The sequence below is a fragment of the Pseudophryne corroboree genome, chromosome 9, assembly GCF_028390025.1.
Source record: "Pseudophryne corroboree isolate aPseCor3 chromosome 9, aPseCor3.hap2, whole genome shotgun sequence".
In the NCBI taxonomy this organism is placed as follows: Eukaryota; Metazoa; Chordata; class Amphibia; order Anura; family Myobatrachidae; genus Pseudophryne; species Pseudophryne corroboree.
In genome coordinates, this window is record NC_086452.1 from 289,251,093 (window position 1) to 289,275,265 (window position 24,173).

At 47.2% G+C, this 24,173-nt stretch overlaps 1 protein-coding gene across 7 annotated transcripts in view; it reads left to right on the forward strand.

Moving 5' to 3' along the window:
* The window catches only part of SEPTIN3 (septin 3), a 490,493-nt gene that overhangs the window by 144,864 nt on the left and 321,456 nt on the right, over positions 1-24,173 (forward strand). The window lies entirely within an intron of this gene.

Below are 24,173 nucleotides of genomic sequence, written 5' to 3' on the forward strand. Positions count from 1 at the left end.
CAAGGTACCCCTCCTACAACAGGGAAAGGGGTATTATTCCACGCTGTTTGTGGTACCGAAGCCGGACGGCTCGGTGAGACCCATTTTAAATCTGAAATCCTTGAACACTTACATAAAAAGGTTCAAGTTCAAGATGGAGTCACTCAGAGCAGTGATAGCGAACCTGGAAGAAGGGGGCTATATGGTGTCTCTGGACATCAAGGATGCTTACCTCCATGTCCCAATTTGCCCTTCTCACCAAGGGTACCTCAGGTTTGTGGTACAGAACTGTCACTATCAGTTTCAGACGCTGCCGTTTGGATTGTCCACGGCACCCCGGGTCTTTACCAAGGTAATGGCCAAAATGATGATTCTTCTTCGAAGAAAAGGCGTCTTAATTATCCCTTACTTGGACGATCTCCTGATAAGGGCAAGGTCCAGAGAACAGTTAGAGGTCGGAGTAGCACTATCTCAAGTAGTACTACGACAGCACGGATAGATTCTAAATATTCCAAAATCGCAGCTGATTCCGACGACACGTCTGCTGTTCCTAGGGATGATTCTGGACACAGTACAGAAAAAGGTGTTTCTCCCGGAGGAGAAAGCCAAGGAGTTATCCGACCTAGTCAGGAACCTCCTAAGACCAGGCCAAGTGTCAGTACATCAATGCACAAGGGTCCTGGGAAAGATGGTGGCTTCTTACGAAGCGATTCCATTCGGCAGATTCCACGCAAGAACTTTTCAGTGGGATCTGCTGGACAAATGGTCCGGATCGCATCTTCAAATGCATCAGCGGATAACCCTGTCTCCAAGGACAAGGGTGTCTCTCCTGTGGTGGTTACAGAGTGCTCATCTCCTAGAGGGCCGCAGATTCGGCATTCAGGATTGGGTCCTGGTGACCACGGACGCCAGCCTGAGAGGCTGGGGAGCAGTCACACAGGGAAGAAATTTCCAGGGCTTGTGGTCAAGCATGGAAACGTCACTTCACATAAATATCCTGGAACTAAGGGCCATTTACAATGCCCTAAGTCAGGCAAGACCTCTGCTTCAGGGTCAGCCGGTGTTGATCCAGTCGGACAACATCACGGCAGTCGCCCACGTAAACAGACAGGGCGGCACAAGAAGCAGGAGGGCAATAATGGAAGTGGCAAGGATTCTTCGCTGGGCGGAGAATCATGTGATAGCACTGTCAGCAGTGTTCATTCCGGGAGTGGACAACTGGGAAGCAGACTTCCTCAGCAGACACGATCTTCACCCGGGGGAGTGGGGACTTCACCCAGAAGTCTTCCACATGATTGTGAACCGTTGGGAAAAACCAAAGGTGGACATGATGGCGTCCCGCCTCAACAAAAAACTGGACAGATATTGCGCCAGGTCAAGGGACCCTCAGGCAATAGCTGTGGACGCTCTGGTAACACCGTGGGTGTACCAGTCAGTGTATGTGTTCCCTCCTCTTCCTCTCATACCAAAAGTACTGAGAATCATAAGAAGGAGAGGAGTAAAGACTATACTCGTGGCTCCGGATTGGCCAAGAAGGACTTGGTACCCGGAAATTCAAGAGATGCTCACGGAAGACCCGTGGCCTCTACCTCTAAGAAAGGACCTGCTCCAGCAGGGACCATGTCTGTTCCAAGACTTACCGCGGCTGCGTTTGACGGCATGGCGGTTGAACGCCGGATCCTGAAGGAAAACGGCATTCCGGAGGAAGTCATCCCTACCCTGATCAAAGCCAGGAAGGATGTAACCATACAACATTATCACCGTATTTGGCGAAAATATGTTGCGTGGTGCGAGGCCAGGAAGGCCCCTACAGAGGAATTTCAACTGGGTCGTTTCCTGCATTTCCTGCAAACAGGACTGTCTATGGGCCTCAAATTAGGGTCCATTAAGGTTCAAATTTCGGCCCTGTCAATATTCTTCCAAAAAGAACTGGCTTCTGTTCCTGAAGTTCAGACGTTTGTCAAGGGAGTACTGCATATACAGCCTCCTTTTGTGCCTCCAGTGGCACCTTGGGATCTCAATGTAGTTTTGGGATTCCTAAAATCACATTGGTTTGAACCACTCACCACTGTGGACTTAAAATATCTCACATGGAAAGTGGTAATGCTGTTAGCCCTGGCTTCAGCCAGGCGTGTCTCAGAATTGGCGGCTTTATCCTATAAAAGCCCTTACCTAATTTTTCATACGGACAGGGCAGAATTGAGGACTCGTCCTCAATTTCTCCCTAAGGTGGTTTCAGCATTTCACTTAAACCAGCCTATTGTGGTGCCTGCGGCTACTAGGGACTTGGAGGATTCCAAGTTGCTGGACGTAGTCAGGGCCCTGAAAATATATGTTTCCAGGACGGCTGGAGTCAGGAAATCTGATTCGCTGTTTATCCTGTATGCACCCAACAAGCTGGGTGCTCCTGCTTCTAAGCAGACGATTGCTCGTTGGATTTGTAGTACAATTCAGCTTGCACATTCTGTGGCAGGCCTGCCACAGCCAAAATCTGTAAAAGCCCATTCCACACGGAAAGTGGGCTCATCTTGGGCGGCTGCCCGAGGGGTCTCGGCTTTACAACTTTGCCGAGCAGCTACTTGGTCAGGGGCAAACACGTTTGCTAAATTCTACAAATTTGATACCCTGGCTGAGGAGGACCTGGAGTTCTCTCATTCGGTGCTGCAGAGTCATCCGCACTCTCCCGCCCGTTTGGGAGCTTTGGTATAATCCCCATGGTCCTTTCGGAGTCCCCAGCATCCACTAGGACGTTAGAGAAAATAAGAATTTACTTACCGATAATTCTATTTCTCATAGTCCGTAGTGGATGCTGGGCGCCCATCCCAAGTGCGGATTGTCTGCATTACTTGTACATAGTTATTGTTACAAAAATCGGGTTATTGTTGTTGTGAGCCATCTTTTCAGAGGCTCCTTCTGTTATCATGCTGTTAACTGGGTTCAGATCACAAGTTGTACGGTGTGATTGGTGTGGCTGGTATGAGTCTTACCCGGGATTCAAAATCCTTCCTTATTGTGTACGCTCGTCCGGGCACAGTATCCTAACTGAGGCTTGGAGGAGGGTCATAGGGGGAGGAGCCAGTGCACACCAGCTAGTCCTAAAGCTTTTACTTTGTGCCCAGTCTCCTGCGGAGCCGCTATTCCCCATGGTCCTTTCGGAGTCCCCAGCATCCACTACGGACTATGAGAAATAGAATTATCGGTAAGTAAATTCTTATTTTTTACCATATTAACCCTCCCCGTGACCGTTAAAGGTAATTTTCCCCACGCCTTCACCCGACTGCGGAGATATGTTATTTGTGGGGTAATATTTAGGGAGGGGAATTTTTGAGGATCATTAGACACCCAAATACCCAGATATTTGAAGGAGTCCACCCACCGCAACGGGAGAGCCACCAACGGGGAATTAGGAACTTCGCCATGAAGTGGGATAATAAAGGATTTCTCCCAATTGATCAAAAGCCCAGAGTATCGCCCAAACCCACCAATAATTTCTAAAATCCTAGGCATAGACTCAGCATAGCGATCCACAAACAGTAAAACATCATCGGCGTATAGGGCCACCCTGTCTTCACGAGCACCTACCTTAAAGCCAGAGATCCCCGTATCCGCTCTCAGGAGGCACGCGAGGGGCTCTATGGCTATAGCAAACAGGGTAGGAGACAATGGGCAGCCCTGTCGCGTACCTCTAGACAGGGGGAAGGAATGAGATACGAATCCATTGACAGCCACTCTCGCTGAAGGGAAGGAATACATCAGTCGGACATATTTAATGAAGTTCGGGCCTATACCGAATCTACGCATAACTTCCCACAGGTAGGCCCACTCCACAGAGTCGAAAGCCTTAGCGGCATCCAACGAAACAACTATAGAGGAGGTGGGGTCCCTACGGGGAATTTGCAGATGTGTGAACAGTCGTCTAAGGTTAATGGATGTCGATTTATTGGGCATAAATCCCGTTTGATGTATAATTTGGGAAATAACTGTATTTAATCTGCCAGCCAGCACCTTATCCAAAATTTTTATATCAGTGGGTAGGAGGGATATAGGGCGATAGGACTCAACTCTCCTGAGATCCTTGTCAGGTTTAGGGATAACTACAATCACTGCCTCCGCCATAGACTGGGGGAGAGACTCACGCGCAAAGATCTGGGCATACAACTCGAGTAGACGAGGGACAAAGAAGTCCAGGTGATGCCCATATATCTCAGAGGGTATACCATCCAAGCCCGAGGCTTTACCACTAGGGGAGGCCTTGATAGCAGCCATAATTTCATCTGATGAGATAGGTGCCTCTAACAAGTCGCAAGCCTCACTGGACAGGGTGGGGAACCGAACCTTGTCTAAATAATCGCTTAGGTGTGACTGAGTGCACTCTAATTTAGATTCATACAGGTGGCTATAATAGGATACAAATTCAGCCGCCATTTGTGGGGTCTGAGTCAGAGATATGCCATCAGAGTTCATAATCTCAACAACCACACTATTAGGTCTATCACCCCGGGCCAAAGATGCCAGGTACGACCCCGGTCTATCACCAGTAGCGTAGAAAGTATGGGATGAAAAAAGGAGTCTATGCTGAGTCTTCTCCATTAGGTACTCCCTCCATTCCCTCTGAGCCGATAACCAGGCCGCCCTAGAGCTGTCTAAAGAATCTTGTAGGTATTGCAATTCTGCAGCCACACTCTGGGCTTCCAGCACCGCCTCCCGTCGCTTATAGAAAGACTTCAAGCTAGATACCCGTTTAATCAAACTCCCCCGCAGGAAGGCCTTAAACGTGTCCCATAGTGTAGAGATAGCCGTATCGGCGCTATTTAATTCAAAGAATTCCCGCCATGCGGCCACCAGGTCAGAGCCGTCCCCCATATGTACAAGCCAAAATGGGTTAAATTTCCATACAGCCTGGCCCCTAGAGCAATTAAAGTCTAAAGTAAAGGTCAAAGGGGAGTGATCTGATATACCTCTAGTCTCGTATCTAATACTACCAACCCGGGGGATCATGTCGTTCGAGAGGAGGGCCAGATCGATCCTGGAGAACGAAGAATGGGAGTGAGAGAAACAGGAGTATTGTTTAAAAGACGGGTGTCTCAATCTCCAAGGGTCGACCAGGCCCAATCCCGACACCACATCTGCAAAGGCGGACTTCCCAGGACATGCAGCAGACGGAGACATAGAAAGCCTATCCATCGCCGCATCTAGCACATTATTGAAGTCCCCAAGGCAAATAACCGATATCCCGGGGGATGAGGCCACAAACCCAGCAGCTTTTTTAAGAACCTCAGGGGAGTAGGGGGGGGAGGGGCACATAGACAGCCATAAGGAGGACAGGGACATAGAATAGTCTACATTTCAAGAACACATATCTCCCCCATGGATCTGTCTGCATGGATTCCAGTACAAAGGGGACAGTCCGCCTAATAAGGACTGAAACCCCACGAGAGGCCGAAGTGTGCACGGAGTGGTACGCCCATCCCACCCATGGCCTCTTCAATGAGAGAGTCTTACTCCCCACCAAATGCGTTTCCATAAGGCAGACCACATCAGCCGCATAGTTTTTGAGCTGTCGGAGTACCAGGGACCTCTTAATTTTATCGTTAAGCCCTCGCACATTCCACGCTAACACTCTAATCCCAGCCATATTGCATCAAAAGTAAAACACATGTAGCACCCCGCGGCCAGCCCGTTCCGCCGTGCACAGATTCAGTCATCAGACGCCCATGTTTAAATAGTACAGCAACATACCATGTCCATTCACAACATACCTTTCCACATAAACAGTAAATACAACCCAAAACCTTCCCCCTCCCCCCTCCCTGTATACCACCCCGAACCTGCAGCATACTTGGATCCCAGAACTAAATGCAACTACCTAAAAGAAAAATTTTTAAGTAGCAAAACTTCGTAGCACCATTAACCAGTGCATACACACCGTAGTCGGGGCCAAGAATATAATGACTCTCGGGAAATATAGAGGTAGTCTCCAGCCACCAACCACCACCCCCCGAAAAAATGGGGGGGAAATCATATAGATCCACCCCCTAGGTCTATTCGTGCCATAATAATTCCTACACAAATATCAAAGAGCCAAGCATAGCAAACCAAACATTTTACCCCACTCCCCCAAAAATACAAAATATAATAAAATAAAAAGATAAAAAAAGAGGGGAAAAAAAAAAACAGGAGGTAAGGAAGGCTCGGAAGCATACCATAGATATCAGAGTAGGCTGGCGAGTATTCATATACCCTGTTTGAGGCTTGAAAACAGAGCAGTGGAGATAAGTGGACATCAACAGCAGTCAACCACCCCCGCATCTTATCGTTTCCCATTAAATAGCTGACATATGTTAATCAATTGTAGTAAATACCAAAAGATAAGGAAAATAAAAAAGGAAACACAGGAGAAAGTCAGCATCAGGGCTAAGATGACAATATTTTAAAAAAAAAATCTGGAACATGAGAATTACCAGCTCTGGAACACACTTGATGACATTGAAAGTAGTTCTCGTAGGACCAATGTCAGGCTGGTGGGTCTTCCTGAGATGATTGAGGGCCCAGCATTAGCCACCTTTGTGAAAGTTACGCTTCCTAAATTATTGGGGATAGAAGAGGAATGCAAAGATTTCATTGTGGGTCGTGTGCATAGGGTTGGTCCCTTACCAAAGTCATCTGACCCATGCCGCAGATTAACCCTATACAGGTGTTTGAACTACCTACACAAACTCACAAACTGGACTTCTGGAAAGCTTCTAGAAAGCAGCAAGTAATTCTCTGGGGAGGGAAAAAACTATGTATATTCCAGGACTTCTCTGTTTAACTTACAAGAGCTCGCGAGGCATTTTCTCCAATCTGTATCAGCCAAATCACAGAGAAACAGAAATTTGTATTGATAGATCATGCCAGACTGCACCTGTTTCAAGGGGACAAGTATGTTGATTTCACAAATCCAACAAATGCACAGGCTTATCTTCAAGAAGTGAACAAGGTCGACACCCATGATGTTTCCGACTCTCCACAGTCCTCCACCTGATGATGCTTAGGGTATTCATTGCTGTACCCTTGAATTATCTTTCTTGAAAGACTTTCTAGCTTACTGTTATGATTGTTTTATGTTACTATGCCTAAGATCTAGATATGGATCTCTATATCCTGCACAGCTTCATGCCCACATATCTCTATAATATGCCCGAAGCTACTACTTATCATTAGTACTGGAGCAGAGATATGCCCCTGTATATTTCTTGTAGTTTTATTTTAGTTATAGTATTCAGAACAATTTGCACTTATTTCACCGGTAATCTGCAGAGCCGTCTTAACAGCAGTGTAGGCCCCTGGGCACAGCAATGCACTGGGGCCCCTACCCATCCATCAGCGGTAGGGGTGGGGGGTGCTATCAGCGGCAGCTTTGATGTCACGTGGGGGTAGGGGGGTTCTATCTTTCGCTCAGCATGTAGGACCTGGAGAAATAATTTCTGCTAATTACTCCTTTACTGCACAAATGGGACGCGAAGGAGAACACTAAACTGTAGAAGGGGACACTGTGCTGAATGACGGGGCCCTGGTACATGACTTCCAGGGTGATAGGCAGAGCCGTCTTAACAGCAGTGTAGGCCCCTGGGCACAGCAATGCACTGGGGCCCCTACCCATCCATCAGCGGTAGGGGTGGGGGGTGCTATCAGCGGCAGCTTTGATGTCACGTGGGGGTAGGGGGGTTCTATCTTTCGCTCAGCATGTAGGACCTGGAGAAATAATTTCTGCTAATTACTCCTTTACTGCACAAATGGGACGCGAAGGAGAACACTAAACTGTAGAAGGGGACACTGTGCTGAATGACGGGGCCCTGGTACATGACTTCCAGGGTGATAGGGGCTGTTTATTACACAGGGGAGGGGTGGATAGTGGAGTGGGCTTAATAATATTAATCATTTTCCGGGTGTTAGGGCCAGTAGCAGATCTTGCCATGGGCAAGCAGGACTTTTGCCCGGGGCGCCGCCTTCCGGAGGGCGCCGCACCATGGCAAGATCCGCTGCTGCTGTGGTGCCCCCCGCTGCCCGCTGTCCCGCTGTCCTGTGAAGGGAAACTAGACGCTACGCGTCTAGTTTCCCTTCCTGGAGAGGACCTTAACTGTAATGATGTGCGGTGCGCGTTGACGTCATCGCGCTCCGCACAGCAAAGGTCCTCTACACGAAGGGAACTAGACGCTTAGCATCTAGTTTTCCTTCGTGGAGAGGACCTTTGCTGTGCGCGATGACGTCATTGCGCACCGCACATCCTACTACAGTACAGGGGGCGTAACTGACCACACCCCCTGTATGAAGCCACGCCCCCTAATGCCGCCCGGGACGCAAGAAGCCCCGGAACCGGCCCTGGTCAGGGCAGCTGCCTTTACTGCAGATATCTTCAGTTCCTGGAAATAGATTTCTTAGCTTTAATGAGATAAAAAAAAAACTAGAGAGTCTCACCTTTCAGGAGGTACTGGGGGCACCTTTCAGGAGGTACTGGGGACACCTTTCAGGAGGTAGTGGGGACTTGGGGATCAGACTTCAGGAGCCAGAGCAATCCACTAACAAAAATCTAAAACTGAATATTAAGCGTGTGGAGCTGGAGCAGGGACCTGCTGCTTGAAGTCTGATATCTCTGGTTCTGGGCATAGTAGAGACAAGCTGCCAGTGTCCCCTGAAAGGGGAGAGTCACAGATTTTGGAGTATACCCTCAGAAAAACTCTAAGTCAGACAGAACCTGAGATATCTGGCTGGGAAGAACAATTAACAGGCTTGGATGGGGACCACTGCTTTGAAGTCGGATATCTCCGGTTCCCCATGGCCGATTTTCAAAAATCTGGTACCCCTGGAAAGAGGGGACCCTCAGCTATCAGCATAGGGCCCTTTTACTCTTGGGGCCCTTGGGCAAGAGCCCATTGAGCCCATACGGAAAGACGGCCCTGGTAATCTGTATTTGTCAGCATAAACTTTGATATGCTGCACATATCATCTATTTTTGTTTCTGTGTACCCCTTTGTTTTTGTCCTGTTTGTTTACTTTTTCTGGTGTCTGTGTCCTTACATGTCTGTTGTGTCTTTATGTTTTGTGATGCCACTTCTATAACCTTATTGAGATTTATCATATTCATACTGGGGAACGTGTGATGTTAAAAAAGTTCACTTAATGTCGGAGGGTTTAATTCTCCAGCCAAGAGGCAGAAAATTCTGTTTTTTTTTAAGCCAGGCTGAATTTAGTATACTTACAAGAAAGATTTGGTAACCTCTGAGGTAGTAAAGCTTCAGATGCTAAATTGGAAATTAGTAGCCTCAGCCCCTTTAACGTCTAAAGCCAGGGGAGTGGTTATTTGGTTAAACGATCTTTGTCATTAGAAGTCATATCTGCACAGACTGACCCGGATGGGCGGTTAGTTATTGCTTCGGTATTACTTTATAATCACCCTTATACTCTCTGTTCTATATATGCACTGAATGTTTATCAGAAATCTTTCTTTCAAAAAATGCTGGAGATTTTAACACTGTTTAGCTCTGACCCTTTGGTGTCATGAGGATTTTAGTTTCTTTTTGTCATCCTCACCTAGACAAATCTCATACTCACCATACTCACCCCTCTCTCCCAACACTTGGGATCACTGCATTACTAACCTGCTTACAATTGGTAGATATCTGTAGGGATTTAAATCCTACCCTAAAGGAATTCACTTGTTTGTCCGCAACACATCACACATTTTCACATATAGACTACCTTCTACTCTCCTTTACTCTCTTCCCACAGGTGATTGATGCTAATACTGAACCAATCGTAGTTTCTGATCATGCTGTACTATGGATTTCAATGAAAACTTTAACTGAACAGTCTCCTTACACTATGTGGAGATTACTCTCATATTTAACTAAGGGGGACATGTACTAAGCAGTGATAAAAGTGGAGAAGTGAGCCAGTGGGGAAGTGGCCCATGGCAACCAATCAACTGCTCTATATATGTTTATAGTATGCAAATTATAAATGTGATGTCAATGCTGATTGGTTGCCATGGGCCACTTCTCCACTGGCTTACTTCTCCACTTTTATCACCACTTAGTACATGTCCCCCTAAATCTCTTAAATTTAAACAAAGATTAATAGTAATATGGGATGATTACCGTGGCAGGGACAGCATAATTCCACAAAAGTTAATGTGGAATGTCCAGATATCCCAGGTTTAGCAGAGCAAAAGCAGCAGAACTGAAGGGTCCAGTTCATGTATTGCCTTAGCCAGTAACTAGGCTAATGAATTAAATGGCACCTGTAATAAGCCTCTAAGAATGTGTACAGAGCACAGAATGGGGCTTCTGATGGTGATTAGCATCCAGAAGTGGGTGTGGGGATGTCAGGGACACTGATCCTATGATATGATCCTGTGCTACTAAGCTGATATGCTCCTGTGCTACTATGAGCTGATGTGAACCTGTACTGGCATAACATATGCTGTTTGGAGACCTACCTAATAACCTGAACTGCAAGCCTGGTGTATGAAGCTGTAACCTGCCTGTGGTCGTAATAAAGAGTGTTGTACTTTCATCCTGTATATGTGATTTCTTGTCACACTACAAACTAAATAATCAAATGCATTTGGTTACCAACCCACATCTGCCTATTTTGGCGGATGGCTAAGTCCGTTTTAAGAGGAGAAGTGATAGCCTATGTCTCCAAATTATTCTCACTCTTATCTTAACCTTCATGCTTTGTCCAATGCTTATTCAGTTTATATTATAGAACCCTCTCCACAGAATAAATTAATTTATAGGGAGGCTAAAGTTCACTTTGATGAACTATTACAAACCAAGAGTGACAAGTACCTATTTGCTTCCAGTTATTGCTTCCACAAATATGGTAGCAAGACTGGAAAACTCCTTACAAATATATTGAATAGCACTCATCCCTCCATGTTTGTTTTCCATCTGGTAATGGCACATCCTAAAATACTGTAGTAAAATTGTTGCGATAATGAAAGATTTGTGTGTGCAGTTATATTCCTACCCTTCCTACCCTGTTTCCCCTGGTCTGAGAGGTGACTTTTATAAAAATTGGAGAGACTTTGGTTCATACTTGCCTACCTGACCCTCTCCATGAGGGAGAAAATGCTCTGTTCCTGGACTTTCCTGGTAATGTATGATTGCCATCACCTGTGGTGAGCTAGTTAATTGATAAGAAAGGTGTTTCACCACAGGTGATGGCAATCATACATTACCAGGAAAGTCCAGGAACAGAGCATTTTCTCTCTCATGGAGAGGGCCAGCTAGGCAAGTATGCTTTGGTTGACATGTTTAATTCTATATTAGCTAACAAATCCCCTCCCCTATACTTTAACTCAGCTGTAATTAAAATACTCCCTAAAGCTGATAGAGATTTATCTAGGCCGGAATATTACAGACCTATCTCGCTTTTAAACTCTGACTACAAACTGCTTACAACAATTCTGGCGGAAAGGGTAAAGACTCTTCTTCCACGTATTATCCATCCTGATCAAATGGATTTTATATGGGGACGCCATTCGGTACTTAACATCCAAAACGTTTTACAAGTAATTCAGGACCTACACTTTTTACCGTTGGATGATTCCTCTGGTTTAATACTAATGGCTAAAGCAGATAAAGCATTAAACATGGTACATTGGTCACATTTTTTACTACAATGGAGAGGTTCGATTTTCCCACTCCCTTTATTACATTCCTAAAAACGTTATATTCAAATTTTGTCACAAATATCATGTAACAGATTTTTATCACCTCCCTTTCCAATTCAGAGTGGTATCCCCTCTCGTATTTTCAATTGATATTGAACCATTCGCTATAGCTCTGGGGACAGTGATTGCACTGAGCGAAAGAATTGTGGATCCCAGGAATCCCTCACTATAAAAAATTGCGGTCCTACACCACTCTTTTTGGATCCCATCACATATTACGTGGGATGAAGGCAGAAAGCAGATGGGACAGTGCTAGGGGACAAGGGGAGGGTTAGGGGCAGGTAGTACTGGAGGTAGGAAGGGGGTAATGGTAGATAGCAGCTGGGGCAGTACTGGGGGAAAAGAGGGGGTTAGGGGGCAAGTAGTACTGGGAGTATGGAGGGAGTAAGGGTTGATAGCAGTTTGAATAACACTGGGGAAAGAGGGGGTTAAGGTCAGGCAGTGCTAGGGGAATGGAGGGGGTATGTGTAGATAGCAGTTGCGGCAGTGCTGGTGGCAAGGAGGGGGCCAGGGCCAGGCATTACTGGGAGGAGTGATGGGGGTAGGGAAGGTGTAAAGGTAGATAGCAGTTGGGGCAGTCCTCAGGTCAAGCAGGGGGTTAAGGGCAGAAAGTGCTGGGGACATGGAGCAGGTAAAGGTAGATAGCAGTTAGGGCAGTCCTCAGGTCAAGCAGGGGGTTAAGGGCAGAAAGTGCTGGGGAGATGGAGCAGGTAAAGGTAGAGAGCAGTTTGGGCAATATTGGGTGGAAAGGAGGTGATTGACAGTGGATATGGCCACTCAGAGCTGTTTCTAGCCAATTTGGCTCCCAATGCGAGATTTAAAAATGCACCCCCCCCCATTGACAGAAAAAGAATGTGCACCTCCATATAATACTTCGGCGTGCGCTCTCCCAACAAGAGGGCATGGCCTCGCTACAATGGGCATGGTCTTGCTAAAATGGGCATGGCCTCGTCTGAAAAGACTACCTTACACCCCAGTTTTTGACCCTCCACCAACAGATCACGGCCACCATAGGAAAAAAAAAAAATGCCACCATAATAAGCCCCACACAGTAAGGACCCCTGCACCATTTTATGCTACACACCGCAATGCCCTTGATACATTATGCTCTACAATAAAGCTTCTGATTACTTTTAAGTTACCTGCTCATTGCCAAGGGTTTCACGCACTGAGTGTCATGCTGGTTGCAGGGGTTTCATGCTCTTGGATCCATGCTAGATCGTCACGATGCAAATGCATCATTACGCAAAACTCCACCCCCAAGCACCACCGAGGAGGGGGAGCATCAGGAGCCACCAAAAGAGCCGCAGCGGGTGCCCTGTGTGACGGCATGCCTCGCCCACCACAAGAAACGGCTCTGCGGCTACTGGAGGAATGACCGGGTCCTGCAGGATACCCTGTAAGTCAGTCCTGTGTGCACCAGTCGACCGCCCATTGCTGCAAATGCCGGCAGTGATTGACAGCACAACTGGGTGTTCAGTTCGTGATGCCAGTCCCGATGGATCGGGCAGTGTGTATGCACAACACACTGCCTGGTCCGTCTATAGATATATCTGCAGATCAATTGATTTGCAGATATATCTATGTGTACCCAGCATTACTCACTGATTTTACAGGAAACTAAGGGGGTCATTCCGAGTTGATCGCTCGCTAGCAGTTTTTAGCAGCCGTGCAAACGCATAGTCGCCGCCCATGGGGGAGTGTATTTTCGCTTTGCAGGAGTGCGAACGCCTGTGCAGCAGAGCGCCTGCAAACACAGTTTGTGCAAAACAAGACCAGCCCTGTAGTTACTTATCCTGTGCGATGATTGCTGCGACAAGTGATACGGTAATGATGTCAGATACCCGCCCAGCAAACGTCCGGCCACACCTGCGTTTTTCCAAACACTCCCAGAAAACAGTCAGTTGACACCCATAAATGCCCTCTGCCTGTCAGTCTCCTTGCGTTCAGCTGTGCGATTGGAATCGTCGCTAGAACCAGTGCAAAACCACAAAGGACTTTGTACCCGTATGATGCGCGTGCGCATTGCGGTGCATACGCATATTAGCCGTTTTTTTCAATGAACGCTACGCAGTGAACATCGGCAGCTAGCGATCAACTCAGAATGACCCCCTAAAAACACACTAATTACACACTGAACACACCATCCACAGTGGCTTGACCAAATGTTAGCAGACACACAGCACTTCTTTAACAAATAAGTCTTAAAAGTTAAAATAAAAAATGTAAATAAACACAAAACATTGTTTTTCTGTTAATTTGTTTTCATTTTAAATAAACAATACATAATCTGAGAAACACATTCAGTGGACATATCTTTCAGTGCTGGAAACCAGGTATCCTGGCCGGGGGAGTGTGATTTTTTGCAGAGTGCCGGGCAGGCTGATTAGCAGCTCAGCACTGGATACAGGCAGACTGTAGCAGACATCATAATCAATCAATGTCTGATCCTGGAAACGCACTCTGGCCCTCATTCCGAGTCGTTCGCTCGGTATTTTTCATCGCATCGCAATGAAAATCCGCTTAGTACGCATGCGCAATATTCGCACTGCGACTGCGCCAAGTAATTTAACAATGAAGATAGTATTTTTACTCACGGCTTTTTCATCGCTCCGGCGATCGTAATGTGATTGACAGGAAATGGGTGTTACTGGGCGGAAACACGGCGTTTTATGGGCGTGTGGATGAAAACGCTACCGTTTCCGGAAAAAACGCAGGAGTGGCTGGAGAAACGGGGGAGTGTCTGAGCGAACGCTGGGTGTGTTTGTGACGTCAAACCAGGAACGACAAGCACTGAACTGATCGCACAGGCAGAGTAAGGTTGAAGTTACTCAGAAACTGCAAAGTAGTTTGTAATCGCAATATTGCGATTACATCGGTCGCAATTTTAAGAAGCTAAGATACACTCCCAGTAGGCGTAGGCTTAGCGTGTGTAACTCTGCTAAATTCGCCTTGCGACCGATCAACTCGGAATGAGGGCCTCTGTACTTAACCATCTTAAATTAGTGCCTGCTCAGTTCAAATATCTTGGGGTAAATATTACCTTGTCTGTCCCAGCTCTAGGCGTAATTCAAACCTAGGCGCTGCGGCGGCAGCGTACGCAGGCTGAAGCCCTGCACCATGTGCACATGCGCAGAAGCAACACTGCACGTGTGGACATAGGTTGTAATTCAGAGTTGATTGCAGCAGCAAATATATTAGCAGTTGGGCAAAACCATGGGGGTCATTCCGAGTTGTTCGCTCGCTAGCTGCTTTTAGCAGCATTGCACACGCTAGCAGGGCTGGTGCAAGGTTTCTTAACACCCTGGGCAAATCTTTGGTGTAACCCCCCCCCACACACACACACACCCTCACATACTCAGCCCCTCAGGTGAATAAGTGCGGGTGAGGCATCTTGTTAGTGTCACAGCCACCGCCTGATAAATGTGAGTTAGTGCCACACCAATAGAATTTGATGGCAGATAATAACCACATGGCCTGTGTTTTTCCAAACACTCCCAGAAAACGGTCAGTTGACACCCACAAACGCCTTCTTCCTGTCAATCTCCTTGCGATCCGCTATGCAAATGGATTCTTTGTTAAATCCATCGCTCAGCAACGTTCCGCTTTGTACCCGTGCGACGCGCCTGCACATTGCGGTGCATACACATGCGCAATAGTTACCTGATCGCTGCGCTGCGAAAAACGGCATGCACAGGACCCCGGCAGCCTGTTGGTTGTAATGGCTGTCGGGCACCTCCCTCGGCGGCTAATCGCCTAGTATGTAGGACCAATAACTCCTTTAGCATATATGTACCTTGTTTATTAAATAGTGTTAACAAACAATGAAAGCAGTGTCAAATATTGAGGACGCATATACTATACTATAATTTTGTTATGTTGAATTCAATGTTCTTTAAACTAGGCATCACTACTTAAAATTAACTTATCAAATCATGTCTATTGTGAACTGACAAATGAAGGAGCCAACAGGAGCCCAATTGCGGGGGAAGGAGGAGGGGGGGAATGGGGGGAGCGGTCAAGATGCAAGCGCCCAGTAGAGGGGGGGGGAGCGGGTGACAAGAGGGAGCCAAATCGCGGGGGGGGGGGGGGAAGAGGAGCGGGTAATAAGATGCAGGAGCCCAACAGAGGAAGGGGGGGGAGCGGAGTGGGTGACTAGAGGGAGCCAAATTGCGGGGGTGGGGGAGAGAGGAGCGGGTAATAAGATGCAGGAGCTCAATAGAGGGGGGGGAGCGGAGTAAGTGACAAGAGGGAGGCAAATTGTGGGGGGGGGGGGGAGGAGCGGGTAATAAGATGCAGGAGCCAAATAGAGGGGGGGAGCGGAGTGGGTGACTAGAGGGAGCCAAATTGCGGGGGGGGGGGAGCGGGTAGTAAGATGCAGGAGCCCAATAGAGGGAGGAGCGGAGTGGGTGACAAGAGGGAGCCAAATTGCGTGGGGGGGGGGAAAAGAGGAGCGGGTAATAAGATGCAGGAGCCCAATAGAGGGGGGGGGGGGCGGAGTGGGTGACAAGTGGGAGCCAAATCGCGGGTGGGTGGGGGAGCAATTAACATTATGCGGCACGCGGGGGCCCGATAACGGAAGGGGGAGCGGGTAACTTACGGGTAGCTGGGAGCCCAATCGCGGGGGGGGGGGGGGAGCGGGTAACAGGCAGCCGCGGCATGCGTGAGCTCATAAATGGAGAGGGGAGCGGGACAGCGGGTAACATACGGGAAGCCAGGAGACCAATCGCGGGGGGGGGGGGGGGGGAGAGACCGGTAAAATGAAGCCGTGGCTTGCGGGAGCTCATTAATAGAGAGGGGAGCACTGCGGGACAGCAGGTAGCATACGTGAAGCCAATTTCCTATTGCCTCTTAAACAGCCTGCTGAAGCCAGGAGACCAATCGCGGGGGAAGGGGGGTAACATGAAGCGGCATGCCCAATAACGGAGAGGGGAGCGGATAACTTATGGGAGGCCAGGAGCAGACCGGGGAGCCCATTACATTCACTCACAGTTTCAGTGGTGGCTGGGCGGCGACGACATCCCTGACTGCTCCTCGTCTCTTAAAGAAGAGGCGCTTGGCTGAGCTGAGGCAAGGGAATAATGAAGAAAGAATCCTCTCATCGCCAGTGTGTGGTGCCGCCCTCCAGTGGCTGCCGCCCATAGGCAGCTGCCTAAAGCTGCCTAGTGGTTGCGCCGGCCCTGCACGCTAGGAGTGGGAGTGTATCTTAGCATAGTAGAATAGCAAACGAATTGCTACTAAATAATTCTTTGCAGTTTCTGAGTAGCTCCAGACCTACTCCTAGATTGCGATCAGCTCAGTCCGTTTAGTTCCTGGTTTGACATCACAAACACGCCCTGCGTTCGGCCAGCCACTCCCCCGTTTCTCCAGACACTTTCCCTGACACGCCTGCGTTTTTTAGCACACTCCCGGAAAACGCTCAGTTACCACCCAGAAATGCCCCTTTCCTGTCAATCATACACCGATCAGCAGTGCGACTGAAAATCGTCGCTCGGACACCAGCAAATCTACTAAGTTTTGTGTTAAATAACTTAGCTCATGCGCTCTGCGTGCCATGCGCATGCGCAGTTAGCAACAAATCGCAGCATAGCGAAAACCGGCAACGAGCGAACAACTCGGAATGACCCCCCATGTGCACTGCAGGAGGGGCAGATGTAACATTTGCAGAGACAGTTAAATACTGGCTGCTTTATTTTTACATTTTTACACTGCAATTTTGATTTCAGTTTGAACACACCCCACCCAAATCTAACTCTCTCTGCACATGTTATATCCCCCCCCCCTGCAGTGCACATGCTTTTGCCCAACTGCTAACAAATTTGCTGCTGCAATCAACTCCTGATTGACAGGCAGAGGGGCGGTCGGGGGCTTATTAGCGGTGTTGGGACGGCATTGCAGTGGCGTGGAGATGTATCCAGGCCGCTGCTGGGGCAGGCCGCCGTGGCTGTATGAGGTCACACACAGCCGCTGTGGCCAAAAACATGGCGGGTAGCCGTCTGCCTACTTGGCAGGTGCGAAAGCATAGCCGCCATGCAATGCTTTCGCATTTCTGCGGGAGGGGGGGTGTCAGGACCCGGCATGCAGGGTGGCCTTGCCCTATGCTGGGCATGCCCACGCATGTCAAAGATTTTGATCATAGATGTTCAATTTTTCGCACATCTACAATCAGGTCTGAATTAGGCCCTCTGTACGCTGCTAACTTTACCCCACTTATCACTAAAATCTTCACACTTTTAGATAGCGGGAGGTGCCTCCCCTTATCTCTGCTTGGAAGGGCAGCAATTTTGAAAAGTGTGATCTTTCCAAAGATTTTTACTTCATTCAGATGTTACCTATATCTTTTTCTAAACATGACCTACTTTGTTCTAATAAGTTGATGACTTGTTTTTTGTTGAACAGGAAGAGACCCAGGATCCCGCTGACAAAATGAATGCTGCCTCATCCTCGGGGTGGTTTTGGGTTGATAATGTCGATATTATCTTAAACCATAAAGCTATACCTCTAAATACACTTTTACCTTGGAGCCGCTACGGCCGCTATACTTAAGATACACGCTACGCACTTTGTACGCTATTTGCGTACAGAGTCCCGTACGTTGTACGGACTTAGCGTACACGCGCCGTGCTGGGTACAAAGCACGCACAGCGTGCGCACACTCTCTTGATAACCTTTAAACCTTATTCGTAATACAATGCAATGATGTTATACCTTAAACCTTACACAGCACTGACGGTATAAAGTACTCGCAGTGCGTACACCTTATCAATACACTCTTAAACCTTATTCAGTTAAATACGATTTAAACCCTAGCAGGGAAATGAGGACACAACACCGATATGTAGTTAACCGCTGGGTTCTAAGGCCACAGTGGATTATTTTGAAAGGGGATAACAATACAAATTATACACTACAAGGCTAACAAGATAAGTCTACAACAGAATAATGGCTACAGTCAATGTACATACGTGAGAATGTTCGCTTGCGCAACCTGGACCAGTCCTCCGCTCATCAGGTAGATAGCGTTCAGAGTATTCTGACCGGCCAGGCAGCAATAGGCTTTTTATACACAACTTCCATACACAATACAATGGTTACTGTACTCTCATTGTCCATTGGACACAGAGATGCATCTTTACATTACAGGAGAGGTCATAGGTTGATTTGAAAAGGTGGGCGATGTCTTTCTCAACTGCTCTTGGGGGTTGTCTCCTCTGGATTCCCGCCGCATACATAATATACAGTAAATACAGTTTATATCTATATTCTACTTCTGCACATAACTATACACAGGAACATGCAATCTTTCTCTAACCAACATCGGAATGTTACCCTTAAAATACCCTACAGCTGGATACTAGACATCACCTTATAACCTTAGTCTGTCCCTTCCTATCATGCAAAGGCGAATCCCTTAGTCCTGGAACCATTTAAACTGTTGATACTTGCTGATGTGGTGCGGGGGAGCACTATTTGGGATAAATATGTAATGTTCTGATAACCCTCTATGCGCTCACAAACTCCGTAAATACCCATACCACGCGCAGGAACGCGGGAGCGACCATACGCAAATTGCGGATATGTGCACGCACGGCGGAACAAGTGCACACGCAGCGGGCATGTGTGTGTGGTTAGTACATGATGTATGCATTACAATATTTTTCGACTTTGACAGTCCACCCTTTGGCAGTCAACAATAACTGCCACTATCTAAACATTGAACAGAAAAATATACAATACAATATCTACAGATGATTGGATGGTAGGAGGAGAGGTGTAGGCGGGAAATGTATGACCTAGTTGGACAGTAAAAGCATGTATGTATGAATCCATAACTGAGGGGCATGTATCATCGTGCCGTATATGTTCTAGATAAGCTTCGAGGTATTGCGAAGTATACATTAAATCCTTCTTATCCAATATTAAGGGTCTGTAAGTGGGCCAACAAACACTACCGAGCTCTTTTCGGCTTCTTGTTCCAACAAATGGGGTGCACATTTAGTTGATGATACATGGAGGGGGAACATATATGGATGCTAATATATGTCTATATCACCTGTCGACTATGTGTGTCACTAACTGAAGGTTGTAGAGATGAAGATAAGACACATATCAAAAATACATTTACATAACATTTGCGTAATCATTCTTGGGTGTTGATCGAAGTCTTTTTCCGGATGGGTGAATTTTTGCTGAGGGGGAAACAAAGGAAAAACGGGTGAAAGAAATGGGCCGTGGAATTCAGTTGCAATCATGTCTTATCACAACACTGTCTCTATGGATGGGTCGTAAATTAAATCTGCTGCTGTAACAATGCCCCCGCTCCTTAAACTCATCACTTTTGTACCGTGCTTGCGCCGCGTTAAAATTCGAACACACCTAAATATCAAGCCAATAATTATGACGACTCCCAGGATGCAAAGGAGAAACTTTCCTACACTCATAATAACATTTTGAGCCCATTCTCCTAAACCTGAGAACCAATTTCGTGGGTTCAACCATGAGACCCAGCATGTCAGTTCATTACTCACAGCAGTCAGGGTAAGGTTGTGTCTCCTTCGGAACTCCCACTTCAACTGCAAGATATCGTCCATCTTTTGATCGATGACCTCGGTTGGGTCATCAGTGCTGTTTGTAATATACGTGCAGCACTTCACACCATACTGAGTTGCCAAAGTGACACAGTACCCGCCTGTCACGGCCGTGATGTAATTGAGGACCATCCTGTGCTGGATCAGTTCCGTTTTGTAAGCTTGCAACTCCCTTCCGGTATACCTGAAGGTGTCGTCATACATCTCAGTGATATTATCTATCAGGTTCGCTAGCGCATGGATATACCTATAATTTATAATTCCTCTGGCGGTACGGGTGATGTCTAACGCTAGTAGGAATTGAATCCCGGTGGATTCGTGGATCAAATCAGAGGCTGCGTGCTCTGTCCTATCTATGAGGTGTCTCTTAACGATGTGTTCATAATGAGTATGGGTATAAGGAGCTTGAGCACTGCGGGGAACGTCTTTCTTCTTATCATGGGTTATGGTCATGACCTCTGGCAACACTCTTCCAATGTAACACAATCCCTCTGAGTTTGGGGCAAGCCACTTATACGCTTTCCTCCCACATATGAAATAGGCATCATCGGGGAGAACATATGGGACAGAATATGACATTACCATATTTCAAACTTTCCAAGTAAAAAACCCAATCCCTAGTTCTCTCATCTGTTCAGTACACGTATCAGGCTGTATGATATGCGCACAGTACCCTGGTGATACTTCTCCAACCCGCATGGTCTTGCTTCCTAGAGTATACCTATACCGAAAATACCTTCCACTGTCGGTTATTTGGCGTATAAGTTCAGAGTCTACATGTATCCTATCAGCTCTATACGAGAATGCCATGGTCTGATTATTCCATGTCACCTCCCAATTTCCCAGCTTTCGGGAATTGGAAATGTTGAAACACACTAAGGATCTATCTACATGATACTGGTGGAGCTTCAAACTAGGGGGCCTAGAAATATTAAATTTCTTGTCCACCGGTCTCCCACCCCGTAATTCGAGTACCTCATCTATTGCTAAAGGGTACGGTACTAGTCCTGACTTGCTCTGACCTTGAGGTACTTGTGAGCACACCCAGCATTCTGTTTGGTTTAAGACCTTACCCACTAGTGAGTGGTAATCACTCAATGGATGACGGTCCATGCTGATATTAAGGCTGGACTGACATCTCTGGATGCACCCATCCTCAACTATGTTCTCACAATTTTTACAAATGCAATTTTCCTCAGCCAATAACCCTTCACAGTGCCTCCTAGTTTCCTGACTACTAGATCGTTTTCTGATACTCGCCTTTGCTCGATTGACGTGTTGCTCTTGGAATTCTACAAATCCGTCCTTGCCATCAGAACCCATTCCAGATCCTTTCTCGACCTCTCTGGTACTCTCACCGAAACAGACTGCTCTGGTCAACAACAGGGTTAACAGGAAAACCCGGAACACAGTCTCTTGGGGTAAGTCCATCTTGTCAAGGGAAGAGAAAGGGAACAAGAAGGGGGAGGAAAGGAGGGTAATGGGAGATGGAGAAAATAATACTAAGGGAAAAAGAAAACTGGTGCGACAACCGCCTCTGGTCTTGTTGTTCTCCGTGCTCAGGTGCCGTCTCAACAGTACTGCCTCTCAGCCTTCCCGGAACAGACACTCCAGTGATACGATGTTCTCTACACTCTGCTCTTTGTCACGGGTTCTCTCTGGGTCAGCGACCTTCTTACAGTGGGACGAGTGGACCCAAGTCTCTCTTTCGGCAACCTTTAATGCTGTCGTGCTGGTTAGTAAGACTTGGTACGGTCCATCCCACCTGCCAATGAGGCAACCTGAGCGTAGAAAATTTCGAATCATTACATAATCCCCAGGTTCAATGTCATAACAATTACTGTTCGGTAGGTCAGGAATCACCAGCTTTAGATTTCTGTTTTGATTCCTCAGCTGCTGGCTCATCTTAACCAAGTATTTTACAGTCACTTCGTTATTGCATTTCAAATCATCCTGGGGGTCAATCATTACATGGGGTTGTCGACCAAAAAGAATCTCAAAGGGTGATAGGTTAAGGGGGGACCTGGGAGTGGTTCTGATGCTATACAATACAAGCGGCAAAGCTTCTGGCCACAACAATCCAGTTTCAGCCATCACTTTGCTCAGCTTGTTCTTAATAGTGCTGTTTACTCTCTCCACCTTCGCACTCGCCTGTGGGCGGTACGGAGTATGCAGCTTGCTATTAATTCCCATCAGTTTGCACATAACCTGAAAGACTTCACCTGTAAAATGGGTACTCCTATCACTTTCAATTATCCTAGGGATACCATATCTGCACACAAATTCCTGCACAATTTTCTTTGCAGTGAATGTAGCAGTATTTGTGGCAGCAGGGAACGCTTCTACCCAATTGGAAAACACATCAATACAGACTAACACATATTTTAAATTTCTGCAGGGTGGTAACTGTATGAAATCAATCTGTATTACCTGAAAAGGGCCGTCTGTTGGCGGGATATTGGATGGTTCTGTTGGTATTGACTTTCCAATATTCTTCCTCAAGCAGGTAAGACATGTCATTGCTCTCTTACCCGCATGAGAAGAGAATCCTGGCGCACACCAGTAGGCTCTCACCAGCTTACATATACCCTCTTTGCCCAGATGAGTCAGACCGTGTGCCGCCTCAGCTAAGCTTGGAAGATATGCTCTGGGGGATACTGGTTTACCCTGTCCATCTGTCCAGAGTCCTGAGGACCCCTGGCCATACCCCTTTGACCTCCAGACTGCCTTTTCCTGTGGGGAACACAAATTTTGCATTTCACTTAATTTTTGTGTATTGACAGTGTTGAATATCATCAGTGATGTGATATCTGTTTGTATGGGGATGCTGGCTGCTGATTTAGCAGCTTCGTCTGCCCGGCTGTTACCAAGTGACACTGGGTCTTGACTGTAAGTGTGGGCTTTGCACTTGATAACAGCCACTCTGTCTGGTTCTTGTATCGCTGTTAGAAGCCTTTTTATGTGGGATGCATGCGCTACAGGTGTGCCAGCTGCCGTCATGAAATTTCTGAGGCGCCATAGGGCCCCGAAATCATGCACTACTCCAAAGGCATACCTAGAATCTGTATATATATTGGCTGACTTACCCTTGGCCAATTCACACGCTCTGGTTAGGGCGACCAGCTCAGCAACTTGTGCTGAGTGCGGTGGGCCCAGGGGCTCAGCTTCTATGATACCTCTGTCACCTACGACTGCGTATCCAGTACACAGGTCTCCCGAGTCCGTCTGTCTGTGGCAACTACCGTCAGTGTAAAAAGTAAAATCTACGCCTTCCAGTGGGTTGTCACTAATGTCGGGTCTTGCAGTGAAAGTTTGGTTCAGATATTCCATACAATCATGTGTGTCAGTGTCTATACTAAATCCTCCTTCACCATCATTCTCATCCTCCACCCTTTGTGCCTGTCCAGGCACACTTGGCAGATAAGTTGCAGGATTTAGTGCGCTGCATCTCTTTATGGTGATGTTTACAGGGGCCATTAGTGCTAATTCCCACCTTGTAAACCGTGCTGATGAGACATGTCTTGTTTGGGCCGAGTTCAGTAAGGCTGACACTGCATGAGGTGTATGGATTGTCAGGTTGTGTCCCAACACTACGTCTTCGCTTTTAATCACTAGCAAAGCTATTGCTGCAACACTTCGCAAGCATGTGGGAAGAGACCGTGCTACGGTGTCCAATTGTGCACTGCAGTAAGCTACCGGCCTGCTGGCATCACCATATCTCTGGGTTAGGACACCTGCCGCACACCCAGCACTTTCCGTACCATACAATTCAAAGGGTTTCCCATAATCTGGCATGCCTAATGCAGGTGCCTGTGATAGGCACTGTTTAAGTCTCTCAAATTCCAGTTCAGACTCATCTGTGTGAGAGATCCGATCTGGTTTGTTCA